The sequence below is a fragment of the Pyxicephalus adspersus genome, chromosome 10 (assembly GCF_032062135.1).
Source record: "Pyxicephalus adspersus chromosome 10, UCB_Pads_2.0, whole genome shotgun sequence".
NCBI lineage: Eukaryota > Metazoa > Chordata > Amphibia > Anura > Pyxicephalidae > Pyxicephalus > Pyxicephalus adspersus.
In genome coordinates, this window is record NC_092867.1 from 47,620,481 (window position 1) to 47,633,860 (window position 13,380).

Below are 13,380 nucleotides of genomic sequence, written 5' to 3' on the forward strand. Positions count from 1 at the left end.
GGCACTGCCAACTTTATTATTATCCTCACTCTTCCACATAGCGAAGGCTCAGGATCCTCTTTGTTATCTACAGGTTAGCGCCATAGCTTGTTTTGTGGGAGTCATTTACATTACCCCCCCCATAACAGGGCTACATAAGTAAAGCGTTTGACTCAGTGTTATGGCCATATCTTATATCATTATTAAACAAATAGAGCTTTGAAGAGAACTTTTGTAAATGGGTTTCCTCATTGTATGACTCCCCTAAGGCATTTATACAATATATGGGTTACTGTTCACAACATTTTTCTATAGGCAGGGGTACCAGGCAGGGTTGCCCACTGTTGCCATTGCTTTTTGCACTGGCAGTAGAACCCCTGGCTATAGCTATCCAAAATAATGTGGACATTCAAGGTATAGAGATAAATGGAGAACAACATAAACTCGGTCATTTTGTGGATGATATTCTCCTTAGTCTGACGAACCCCATGGTAATCTTGCCTAACCTGATGAAGGTAATGGAAGGCTTTCAGGCCTTCTCGGGGCTGCAGTTAAATAAATTAAAATGTAATTCCCTTAATATTAATTTATCAACAGAAGTGGTAAAACTGCCTAAAGAATCTTTTCCCTTTCAATGGGAGTTAAAAAGAATTAGCTACCTGGGTATATATATTCCTTAATTATATGAGCTTCTGTATAGTGTCAATATCCCTGATTTGGTGAAACATTTGATCGGTTTATTAGAAACATGGAAACGTTATCAAATCTCATGGTTGGGCCGCATAGCTTTAATAAAGATGTCCTGGTTACCAAAGTTCCTATCTCATGAGAATTCTTCCATTAGCTATGCCTAACCAGGTAAAAAAAATACTACAAGGCAAAATGTTGGAATATATTTGGGGGGCAAAGCACCCACGAGTTCCAAGACATACCTTACATCGATCTAGGAACCTGGGCGGCCTATCGATGCTGCATTTGAGTTCATACTATAAGGCTGCTCAAATTACTCCTCTCTTACAGTATCATGACCAAAAGAATATTCCTAAATGGGTTTCCATTGAGAAAACATTAGTGGCGCCAATTTCAATAGATACATTACTCTGGATTCCTGAGGTACAACGACGCCATATCACCAATCCAATACTGAGACAATCATTAAATTTGGGACTCTATTAGATATATGGGGGGGCCTTATGTCTGGCCATAGCCCAGTAAGTTCTATAACTGGGAACCCGTTGTTTCCTCCTGGTCTGGAGGAACCGAGGCATTTTTCTTGTTGGGTAAAAAAGGACTTATATAGAATTTGTCATTTTATTATTATGTCAGGGATTTTATCTTTTAGTGAGATTAGAAAAAAATATGATGCTCCACCGGAGGAACTTATTAGATATCTCCAGTTCAGGCATTTTATAAAAACTAGGTTGAGATTAACTGTTGGAATTAATAATATGATGTGGTTTGAGAAACTGTGTGTACAGAACATAAAGGAAAAAGGAGTTTTATCAGCTTTGTATAAAACTTTAGTTCAGACAAGTATGGCCATGCCATCCTATATACCTAAATGGGAGGCAGATATGGGTATGTCACTGCAACAAGAAGACTGGAATCATATATGGTCTGCAGTGGCCCATAGTAGCATGAATGCTTCAGCAGTAGAAACCAACTATAAATTGATGTTAAGATGGTATATGGTTCCATCTAGGCTTACTAAATTCCAGCTGCCCTGTGAGGGTAAATGTTTTAGAGGATGTAATAAACTAGGAACTCTCAATCATATATGGTGGGAGTGCCCTAAAAAAAGGAAATTTTGGATAAGGGTATATCAAATAGCTTATACTCTGATGGGATGCGCATTTCCTAAAAAAACGGCAGAGGCACTTTTGTGTTTGAAACCATTGTTTTGTACTAATGTTCAATTTAAATTTATAACATACAGTATCTGTTCACTTCAGCTAAAATGGTTTTGACCAAAGCATGGTGGTCTAAAACCCCCCAATGTGCAACAAGTTAAAAAAAAAAATGTCCTGGTGTTTGTTGAACGAAAACATGAGAACGATATTGACTGCCTTGGTTCCTAAATTTCAAAAAATATAATCACCATGGATTGAGCATTATATGAATAACGGCTGGGATCGGTCAGTATTGACCACATTAATATTAATCACATTATTAACTATGTAGGCTGTAGTATATGTTCCCTTTCCATATGTGGGAGTGTTAGCCAGCCTGCCTCCTCTCTCCCACCTTTCCTGGTCTTTGTGTTGATATTGTATGTAATATGTTAAGAGTATTTGGGTATATATGTCACACTTAACTGAGTGGTAAAGATAAAGAATGAAAAGTAAATTATAATTAAATAAAGCAAAAATACACAGTGTTATTAGTAGAAGAATTTGTTAAGAAAGGTGAACCCCTATTGTATTGTTAAGATTAAGGGAGGAATGGAGATTGAAACAATAGGGAATGAATAATGGTCAAAAGATGAAGTATGGAAGGCTACTTCCTCTCACCCTATATATCACAGGGGGATATTATATAAAATACACAATTTTAAATAAGATTTGGATAAGGATTCACAGGTCACAAATAGAAGTAGGGTTTGTATAATTTTGTTGTAATGGAGTGAAAGTTATTAATACTTTTTCTCCTCTTATTGATAAATTAGTCACAAGTTTGTTTTGAGTATTCTAATAGGTAAAGGGTTACAAGTAGATAATTTCGTCACTGAAGAATACATGAGGGGGTAGGAAGGGGGAAGCAGTCTATAATATAAAAATGAATTAATTAGGGGTATACTGTGTATTGAGATAATAATCCTAATAAAAGATAGAGATCGAGAATTGAGAAATACTAAAGGTTCAAATCAAACTTGAAGATTGTGTTGTATAGAGATTATATTGTTTATTTATGATTTGTTGGAAATTGAATATTGAATGACACATTTTATGCTGGCTTGTTTATTTGTATGATTAAAATGAAAATTAATAAAGACATTAAAACAGAAAACAGTTTTGTTATATGTAAATGTTATATGTCAGGGGAAGATTTGGAATGTGAAGGGGGGATGATGATGAGTTTGGTTTTATCCAGGTTGAGTTTAAGAAATCTGTCAGACATCCATGACGAGATGGCTGACAGGCAGCATGAAACCTTATCCAGGACTGAGGGAGACAAGTCAGGGGTGGACAGATAGATTTGAGTGTCATCAACATACAGTTGGTACTGTAAACCAAAGGAGGATATGAGACTACCGAGAGAGGAGGTGCACAGAGAAAAGAGAACTAGTCGAAGGACTGACCCTTGGGGAACACCAACAAAGTGGAAAGGAGGAAAGGAGGAATTACCACTGAAGGAAAGTTGAAAGGAGCAGTCAGACAGGCAGGAAGCAAACCAAGAGAGAGCAGTGTCACTGATACCAATGGAGCCCATGATTTATATTAGGGCGGTAGTTAGAAGGTATGGAGGGGTCTAACGAGGGTTTCTTCAGGATTGGGAGAATATTTGCATGTTTGAAAGGGGAGGGGTAGATACCGATAAATAGGGAGATGTTAGGGCAGGGGCCAGGATGGAGGAATGGGCATGGAGTAGATCAGAGGGAATTGGGTCAAGCGGACAGGTAGTAGATGGAGATGATAAGAGAGGAGAGAAGACTTCATTCACATTACCAGGGCTGAGGGAGGCCAGTGATGATTTACAGGTGGAAAGGGTGGATATGGTTGGAGTGGCCTGGTGAGCAGGGACATCATGTCTGATTTTATGGGGTTTGGGAGGGAGTCAATTGTTAAGAAGAAGCTGCGTGGGTTGGAAGCTTGAGAGGAAATGACAGCAGAGAAATAATTTTGCTTGGTGACAGGGAGTTCAGTGTTGTATTCTGGCCTTGTAGTCCATGAAGTCAGCATTGAGGCCACATTTCCTCCACGTGCGATCAGCTGCACAATCAGTAGTTTGTAGATGTTTGGTGTGATTGTTGTGGCAGGGTCGGGGGTTACCAGGATGGGAGTGGCAGGGGCAACTTTATCCAGAGCCAGAGTGTGGTTGAACTAAGTGGCAGCTTTATCTTGAGATGCGATTTTAGAGAGGGTGGGGGTTAGGGACATAAGGCAGTTTGAGAATAGGTTGTGATCAAGGTTACAGATATCTCTCTGCCATTGCCCAGGCCTGGGATGTGGCAAAGGGGGGCAAGAGTTAGATAGGTTGAAGGCGATAATGTTGTGATCAGAAAGGGGAAAGAACGAGTTGTCAAGGATGGTGAGGTTGCAGAGTTTGAAATAAACCAGGTCTAGTGGTCAGGTGATGTGTGTAGGCCTGTTTATGTTCTGTGTGAGTCCACAGCAGGAGGTAGTGGAGAGCAGTTTGGCTGAGGAAGGAAGGTTGGGATTATCCACTGCAACATTAAAGTAACTGAGGATGAGGTTGGGCAGGTCATTGGAAAGAATGTGTGGGAGCCAAGAGGCAAAGTTGTCCTAAAATTGTGATAATGCCGGGTGGGGTGGGAGACAACAGCAAAAATGAGGGGTAGGGGCAGAAAAGACGGACAAAGTGTACTTCAAAAGAGGTGAAAATGAGAGAGGGCGGGGTAGGAAGGACTCTGTATGTACAGTTACTGTAGGTGAGAGAATGAGACCCACACCACCCCTACTCTGTTGCCAGGTCTAGGGGTATGTGTGAAGTGAAGGCCCCCATAGGAGAGAGCAGCAGCAGAGGAAGAGTCTGAGGAGGAAAGCCAAGAAAGAACTTATGGGTAGGGAGAATTAGAAAGAGGTTAGGAGGAGGGAGTATCCTGCTGAAAGTGTGGATAAGAGAGAGGTTGTGGGGGAACCAGGGTTGGGTGAGATGTCACCAGAAATTACTAGTAGAGAAAAAAGGTGCAGGTGCACAGACAGAGAAAGCAGGAGAGCGAAGGAGCAAAGACACGGTAAGTTAAAAGACTGGGGAGAAGAGGGAATAGAGCCGGCAAAGGGAGTACATTAAACAATGTAGTAAACAGAGTAAACAGTCCATGAGAGCAGGTCCTGTAATATGGGTTGTAGTGAGGCTTATAGGCTTGTTGAGTTCCAGGAGTGGGATTGGATGAGTCAGTCACAGAGGTTGTTTGGTGAAATAGCAGTTCAGAATGACAGCAGTAGAGGTTGTGTTGGAGTTCAGTTGAATGAATCAGTCCAAAGGCATGCGTTGGGAGTTGCAAAGTGTATTTGTATGTCCAATTCTGTTCGCATCGCACTTATAACTTGGCATTCAACATTTAGGCACATGACCAGGGTCCCCACATGACCTTGCCTGTTGTTTAAATAGAAGTGCTTTGGGCCCTGAATATAGATGGACTGACAGTATGAAGCATGCATGTGGTTAGCCCCAAATGCATAACTTTACATTTAGTTATATTAAATGCCATATGCTACTTGGCTGCTCAATCAAATATTACATCCACGTCTGCTTGTAGATTATAGACATCCAGTATGGATTTAATTCCATTAAATAGTATGGTACTTTTAATCCCAATCTCTATATCATGTATAATGATGTTAAACAGTAAAGGTCCCAACATTGAATCCTGGGGTACACCACCAATAATCAGACCATTCACAGTATGGATCATTAATCACTACTCGCTGAATGTGGTCTTAATTCCAGTTCTCTGTCTATTAAAAGATTGAATTTTCTAAACCTATAGACCCTAACCTGCATATTTACAGTTTGTGGGGTACTGCTTCAAAATGCTTTAGCAAAGTCCAAGTCCAATTATATTTGTCACTCCATTGTCTACCTGTTTACATACTCCCTCATAAAAGAAGAGGAAATTTGTTTGACAACTTTTGTCTTTCTTGAATCCATGCTGACTATCACTTATATTATATTAATATTTTCTAGCAGAAACTTCTCTATGTGGTTCTTTATTAAATTCTCCAGGACATTCGCAACGTTAAAATTACCAGTCTGTAGTTACTTGGTTATGACTTTGCTCCTGTATTAAAAATAGGTACCACATTGGCCTAACACCAATCCTCTAAATATTAAAAACAAGGGCTTTGAAATAACTAAGCTCAGCTTTTGAGGACATGTGGATGTAATCCATCAGGTCTTGATGCTTTATTAACCTTAATTTTATCAAACTGTTTCTGGATCATATCAATTTTGAGCAGTTGTGGCCCAATTAGGGAGTGACATTGCTATTAGCAATTTGAACATGAGATCCACCATTTCCCTTTGTGTACATGAGCTAAATGAAGTGCTTACTAAATCTACCTGTTTTGTATCTCCAGTTACCAACCTGGAGATTATTATTATTATTATTATTATTATTATTATTATTAATAATATTGGCAGCACAGTGGCTCAGGGGTTAGCACTCCGGCCTTTGCAGCACTAGGTCCCAGGTTCGATTCCCAGCTAGGACGTTATCTGCATGGAGTTTGCAGGTTCTCCCCGTGTCTGCGTGGGTTTCCTCTGGGTACTCCAGTTTCCTCCCACATCCCAAAAACATGCAGTTAGGTTAATTGGCTTCTCCCTAACAATTGACCTTAGACTACATTATTCACATATGACTATGGTAGGGAAATTAGATTGTGAGCTCCTTTGAGGGACAGTTAGTGACATGACTATGGACTTTGTACAGGGCTGTGTAATATGATGGTGCTATATAAATACTGTATAATAATATTAATAATAATATTCTTTTAAATTTTCAAATGATGATGGTGATCCTTCATTTTTATGTTTTTAGAATGTCATTTTCCTATTTTTGACTTAAAATGTTAGCTGTGAGCCAAATTTTAAATTAACCCTGTTAAATTTATTACCTATTTATTACCTATTGGAATATATTTTACGGTGTGTTTGTGTAGAGCAGATTTGAAACATTCCTATTTCTGTTCTGTGTTCTTTAAGGACAATATTCCCTCCCAGTCCAAGTCATGGATAGCTCCCCTTAAAAGTGGAAAATTTGCTCTCCTAAAATTTAATGTTTTATCTTTTGTCCTTTGGCTTCCTGTGTACAATATACATTAAATCATATTATGGTCATTGCTACCCGAAGTTTTAAAATTTCTTTAAATGCACATTTTTTATAAGCTCTGCATTGCTAGAAAAAAATAGGTCCAGCAAAGTATATCTTCTAGTTGGGGCTTCTATAAACTGTACCATAAAATTATCTTGTAATAAATTCATAAATGTTCTTTTTGCTGTACCTGTAATGCCATTACTGGAATCAATGTCACCTCTCACATAAACAGAAACCACCACCACCAGCACACCATCACTATGTTTTTCCAAAAGAGAGTATACCCAGGAATTTTAATAGCCCAGTCATGTCAAGAACAAAGCCAGGATTCAGCAATAACAACTAAGTCATAATGTTCTTCATTCATTAAGGCTTCCAGCTCCCCTATTTTATTTGCCAGACTTTTAGCATTGATGAACAGACTCTTTAAACCATTGCAGCATTTGCCAGCAGTATTTACCAAATCTTTTTGTTTTTCAGTACAATTAGTACTGCACACTCCAATGTTTGTGTGTAACATAGGAAACTCATTATATTTATCCATAACTTTCCCCCCATCTACCCCATACACCCTCCAATGAATGTATTTATTGAAATGTATTTAAAACCACATAATACACAAATACACAAATACATACACCATATTACAGGTGAGTGAAACAAATCATTACCCAAATGAAAGGTTAACAATAGTTGTAAGTTATGAATGTAAAAAAGAATAAAAGTAACTTATATTGGAGAACAAAATTATAAATTTCTAACTTCTATTTTTACAGATGGGGCAATAAAGTGGGCTCCCTTCTGTCTATACTAACAAAACACTCTGGACCCAAACAATATATTTTAAGTGTTAAAGATCCTCACTCCTCAACATTGCAAACGGCTTAAGACATAATTTTGAAGATTTTCGAAAATTATTACCAATAGTTGTACAGAGTTCTTCCCTCTAAACCCGATACCTTAAGTCAGCTTTTGCCAAAGGCAAATTTGTCCAATTTGTCATCTGAGCAATGTAAGATTTTGAGTAGCTCCATCTCCATAGAGGAGATCCAAAGGATTCTTAGTGGAATGGTGAGCAATAAAAAACCTGGCCCAGACAGCTTCTATATATAATTTTATAAAATAATCAAGGGTAACTGACTCCTTTGTTCGCAGGGGTTTATAACTCAATTTTGCTATACAATACCCTTGTACCTATCTGGATTTTAATGAGACAAACACCACTTTAATTTCAAGAGAGGGTAGGGATCCCTCTTTAGTATCATCTTACAGACCTATTTCACTGTTGGATTGCGACTATAAAATCTGAGAGTGAATAGGCTGCAGAAATGTTTGCCCTTTCTACTTACCTCTGACCAACTGGATTTGTTAGGGGCAAAACTTCTACTGTGGGGGTTCAGACCGTGATGGCGGCCACTGATGTGGCTTCCAGGCCAAGCACCCCAAAATTATGTTTTTGGGATTGGATGCCGACAAATCGTTCAATAGTGTGCATGGCCTCTACTAAACGCCATATTCACTCATATGCATACATGCGTAAATCACTGGTGACAAAACTCCTTATTACCAGCACATTATCTGCCCCAATGTTAATGACAAGATAAACCCATCAGGGATGCCCACTTTCCCCTATACTGTTTAACTTAGTTTTAGACCCTAAGCTTTGGATGGCTAATATGCATTCCAATGTAAAGCCTGCTAACAAAACATACTAGGGGGCACATTTATAAAGCAGTAAATTTGACCATAACTAAATATTCACTAGCAGCGAATAGGTCATACTTCTTTGGTAAATGTCAGATTTACTGTATAATAAAAATGCCCAAAAAACTGCAGTTCTTCTCGATAAAATTCTCCTTAGCTTTTTTATCATACTTTGGGCTAGTTAATTTTTGTGGGAGACTGAGCACAACGGAAAGACCCTGCTTTGTTCCTCGCTGCTTTTTTCGGCTTCCTGACAGCTGGCACTGAGCTGGAAAACACTAAAGTAAAGTGGGCCCATCTGGAACTAATCCTCACAAGGACTTCCAGCTGCAATGTTAATTGGCTGAGATTAATCTAGGTGCAAATCTGCAGTTTTACCAAGTGCTTCCAAGACGATATTATTTGGTCTAAATGCACACTATGAAAAACAAATGTAAACATTACTAGAAGGAATCTGCAGTACAAGGCAAGAAAAGGAAAATAAACCGTGTGCTGTAATGTGATGCATAGCAAATAAATAATGGATATTTACATACTACATTTACTGACTAACAAACAGGTTGGCCTGATTGTGCTGACTACTTTAAAACTTAGCCAGAGCCTTGTTGGCTATGTTGAAGAATTTGCAATAGTTGCTTGAGCATTTCGGTAACGTTATGAGGTATAAAGTTGAGAAGCACCCCACATCTGTGTGTACTTAACATATCTATACTTAAATTGTTCATATAATGAATTTCCTAAACTGGATGTTACATGATGTTAAGAAAAAACAAAAAAAAAACATAAAAAAATTCAATGGTCATAAAGACTGGAGAGACTGTGTCCAACCTGCAGGGCTTTTACATGATGCAACCTAGAGGTTCCTTATCAGATCCTCCCTATATATATATATATATATATATATATATCTTTGTTTTTTTTTTAATTTTCTTTTCTTTAAAGAACATTTTTGAGCTTTCATACTTACAATCACACTGGAAACAACTGCTGCCTTTAAACATTTCATTAGGCACTGGTTTCTGCTCTTTCTTGCACAGTGTGTCAACTATGTCTTTTTCTTTAGCTATTTGGTTTTCTTTAAACTAGTCCCACAGCATGAATAATCAGACCCGAGACATATTATTAATAAACAGGATTTTTTATAGCGCCAACAAATTATGCAGCGCTGTACAATAAAATGGGGTTGCAAATGACAGATAGACACAGGAGGAGGAGAATACCCTGCCCTAAAGAGAGACATGTCCTAACAATAACAGCCTGGCATGTCAAACTGCTGTTTTTTGCACTGCATGAAGCTTTCCTTCACCTTCTTTATATCATTCAGTGGATTAAGGCTGAACATACACAGATGAAATACATATTAATGAGCAGCTTCACCTGTAAGAAGATTTCATGTCCATTTAGCTATGAAGTATATATAGGTCTACTACAAAGAACAGCTCTTTCTGTCAAGGAAGGAGGTTTGATTTTACTCTGCAATAGTACAGTAACACTTACGAGTCTCCTATCTACCATATGATTCATTTTTTAAAGGAGAAGCAGAAAACGTTTGAGCTCATCTCTCTTATTCTGATCTCACCTCCAGTCTCAAATGGTAATTTGTCCTGGCAGTCTCACCCCTGCCATAGTGGAACTGCAACAGGCTGATCCTATGGTAAATTCAGTTAATATTAATGGTTGGATTAAAGAACCTATACATTTAAAATTTACATGGAACGAGGCCCAGCTATTATTCTCTAATTGATAAAACTTCAGCTCATTATTTTAGGAGATGTTGGCTCTTTTTTCTGGACTGAAATATTGTGAGCTACAATTACCACCCCAATGTTACATGTCAATTATTGTTTTGTAGAATTAACTAGGTATAGCACTATAGGCATACTGTGGCCCTTTGAATATTGAGTCCACTCCACTTGGCCGACTTTTTATTTCTAGTTTCACATGCCTATAACAGACTATCATGGACAATCTTTAATTCTTTTTCTGGATTGTAAAAACAAAATTTAAAAGATTAGGCCACATTTAAAATTTCAGTTTTAGATATCAACCACTAGGCTTAAACCACAATTAAACATATATATATATATATATATATATATATATATATATGAACTGAGCTTTACTTCAGCAGCTGGTGACCACTCCAAAAGTAGGATGCAAGCTCTTTTGGGCAGGGTTCTCTTTTCCTCCTGTGTTTATATTTGTTTGTATTTGTCTGTCATTTGCAACCCCTATTTAATGTACAGTGTGGTGTAATATCTTAGGAACATGAAGAAAGAAGAACAAAGAGAAAAATTAGAAAAAAGAAGAAAAAGTCTCATGATAATGTCCAGATTTGAGAACTTCAGTAGTGGGATTGTTCCACTGGAGAAGATGAGAAAACACACATGGATGTTAAATATCATCAAAATAAGACTTTTTGTTATTGCTCTTTTAAACAAAGAAAAGTATGTGGTCTGCTAAGGATTACATTCATTTTAAAAGACAATGAAAAAATATTTTTTCTTTATTTTTTGTTATTTTAATATTGAGAAACTGACTGAAAAAATCAGGCACATGGGAGCTTTATAGGATAATGAACTTGCACACTATACTCTGGTTACTTTATCTTTCCTAAACAGGATAATTAAATTATCTGCTGAAGCATGATTTATTCACTTGTGTAGATATTCATATACTGGCGGATGTTCAATCCTTAGAATGTAAATAGGTCAGGTCAATCTATCTTCAGTTTACAGTATAAGATCTGCATCTAAAATGTTCTCAGTTTGTCCTCACATTCTGTGCATATTTCTGAGTATGATTGCAGTTAACATATCATGTTTATAGATATTTTTACTTTGTGTTAACCTAAAAACAAGTAATTCCTTTACCAATTCGGGCATAGTAATACGTTTGCCAATGCTAGGACTTACTTTCCAATTGTTTGCTCTTCCCCAATTCACTGCCTGGCCTAATTCAAGCAACTTATCGGGAATGGTGCTTAGTACAGCTAGGAGAACATAGTGCTCTGCTCTTTACCCAATGTGCTGCTTTTAGTTTATTTTTACTTCTGCCTCCATATTACTAATGCCAGCCTACATCAATCTTGGCATAGCTTTCTCCTCTTCTTTAGCTAAAGCATTTGACCACTCCAAGGCCCCTGCTCTGAGACCTAATTATTATCTTTTGTTTTTTACAAAAACCCAGTATTTTGTTTTATTGTTAAGGCTTGATTGCTGGTCCTGCTGTCCAAATGTGGTATACTGGCAGATATGGCTTCTAGACCATGACCTATTTGACCTAGCAAAAAATCTAGCCCTGGTCAGGTTTTGCTTTCTTGTGATTTACTATGTATATTAGTATGAATTCACAAAAGTGTGATATTTTTGTAGAATATGGGCCTACATCTGCTAATGTAAAAAGGAAAATTCATACAATTTTATAGTTAGTATTTAAAATAAAACAAAACCAAGTATAAAAAATACATAAGCTGATTTTCTCATTATTTTACAATCTATGAAAGCCTGTACAACACATCAGAGTTTGACAAGTGAAATGACTAATAACCCAGCTAAGTTTATTAAATGGTGTACCCCCACTCACCCACTTTGATCCTAAGGTACCGAACTGTTGACAGCTTAAAGAAAATGTCCAACATTCTTTGGGGCCCTGTTTAATCATGCTGTTACATCTCTGTGGGACTTATGCTTGTGTTAAGTAATATGCTATCTGGAATGCTTTAAAAACAGGCTGTAGACTTAAGTTTTCATCCAAGCATATGATTAATGTGCCACTACTAGTTGGGCAGTTACAATGATGTTTCCATTCTACATCTTGTATCTTGTATATGGATCCTGTGTTTGGTTTTCATTACAGTTATAAATGAGATTGTATGGTTCATTGCAAACAAGATTAAAAGATAGGGTGATACCAGTACCATTTTTATTTCATTATGCCACATCCCATGAAGATTAAATATTAATTTTACTAATTGTACAGAGGAAATTTGGGACGTTAAATGCAACAGCTTCAACACCAATGAATATTTTACAAATTTCTTCAATTAACATTACAATACAAATAATAAAAATATCCTTTGAAATACATTACGAAGACTCCAGTAGCACATTTATTGTGATGCTATGAGACTATAGCAGAGGACATAGCATCACAATAAATGTGCTATATGAGTGTTCGCAATGTATTTTAAATTAGATTTTTAATATATGTAAAGTATTGTTAATTAAAGAAATGTGTTAAATATTCATAAGTGTTCAAGCTGCTGCCTTTAAAGTCCCAAATTTCCACTTTACAATTACTACAATTGTATGGTTCATTGTTGTATATGTTTAATTAGTGTAAAATTAATGCAGTAAACACAGTTTGTTAAAAAAAAAAAACACTTTTACATGTAACTGCTCAACACATAATTATATGCACCATAGCGGGGAAATCAAGTCAGGTTACCTTTTAACTAAAATTTTCTTAAACAATTTACTTTCATACTTTGTTTAGGTTTGACAGATATTATCATTTTTACAATACAGACTACAATGAAGATATATTACCTTGACATATGTTAATATATGTTTTTAGAAGTTGGAAATGTTCAAAAGCAACCTGAAAAGTAAGCATGATATATTGCTTAGTAGTGATAACTCTGATTGTTCACTACTTCTCAAATGACAAAGCAGCTCTGGTTACAGAGCTCTGATGAA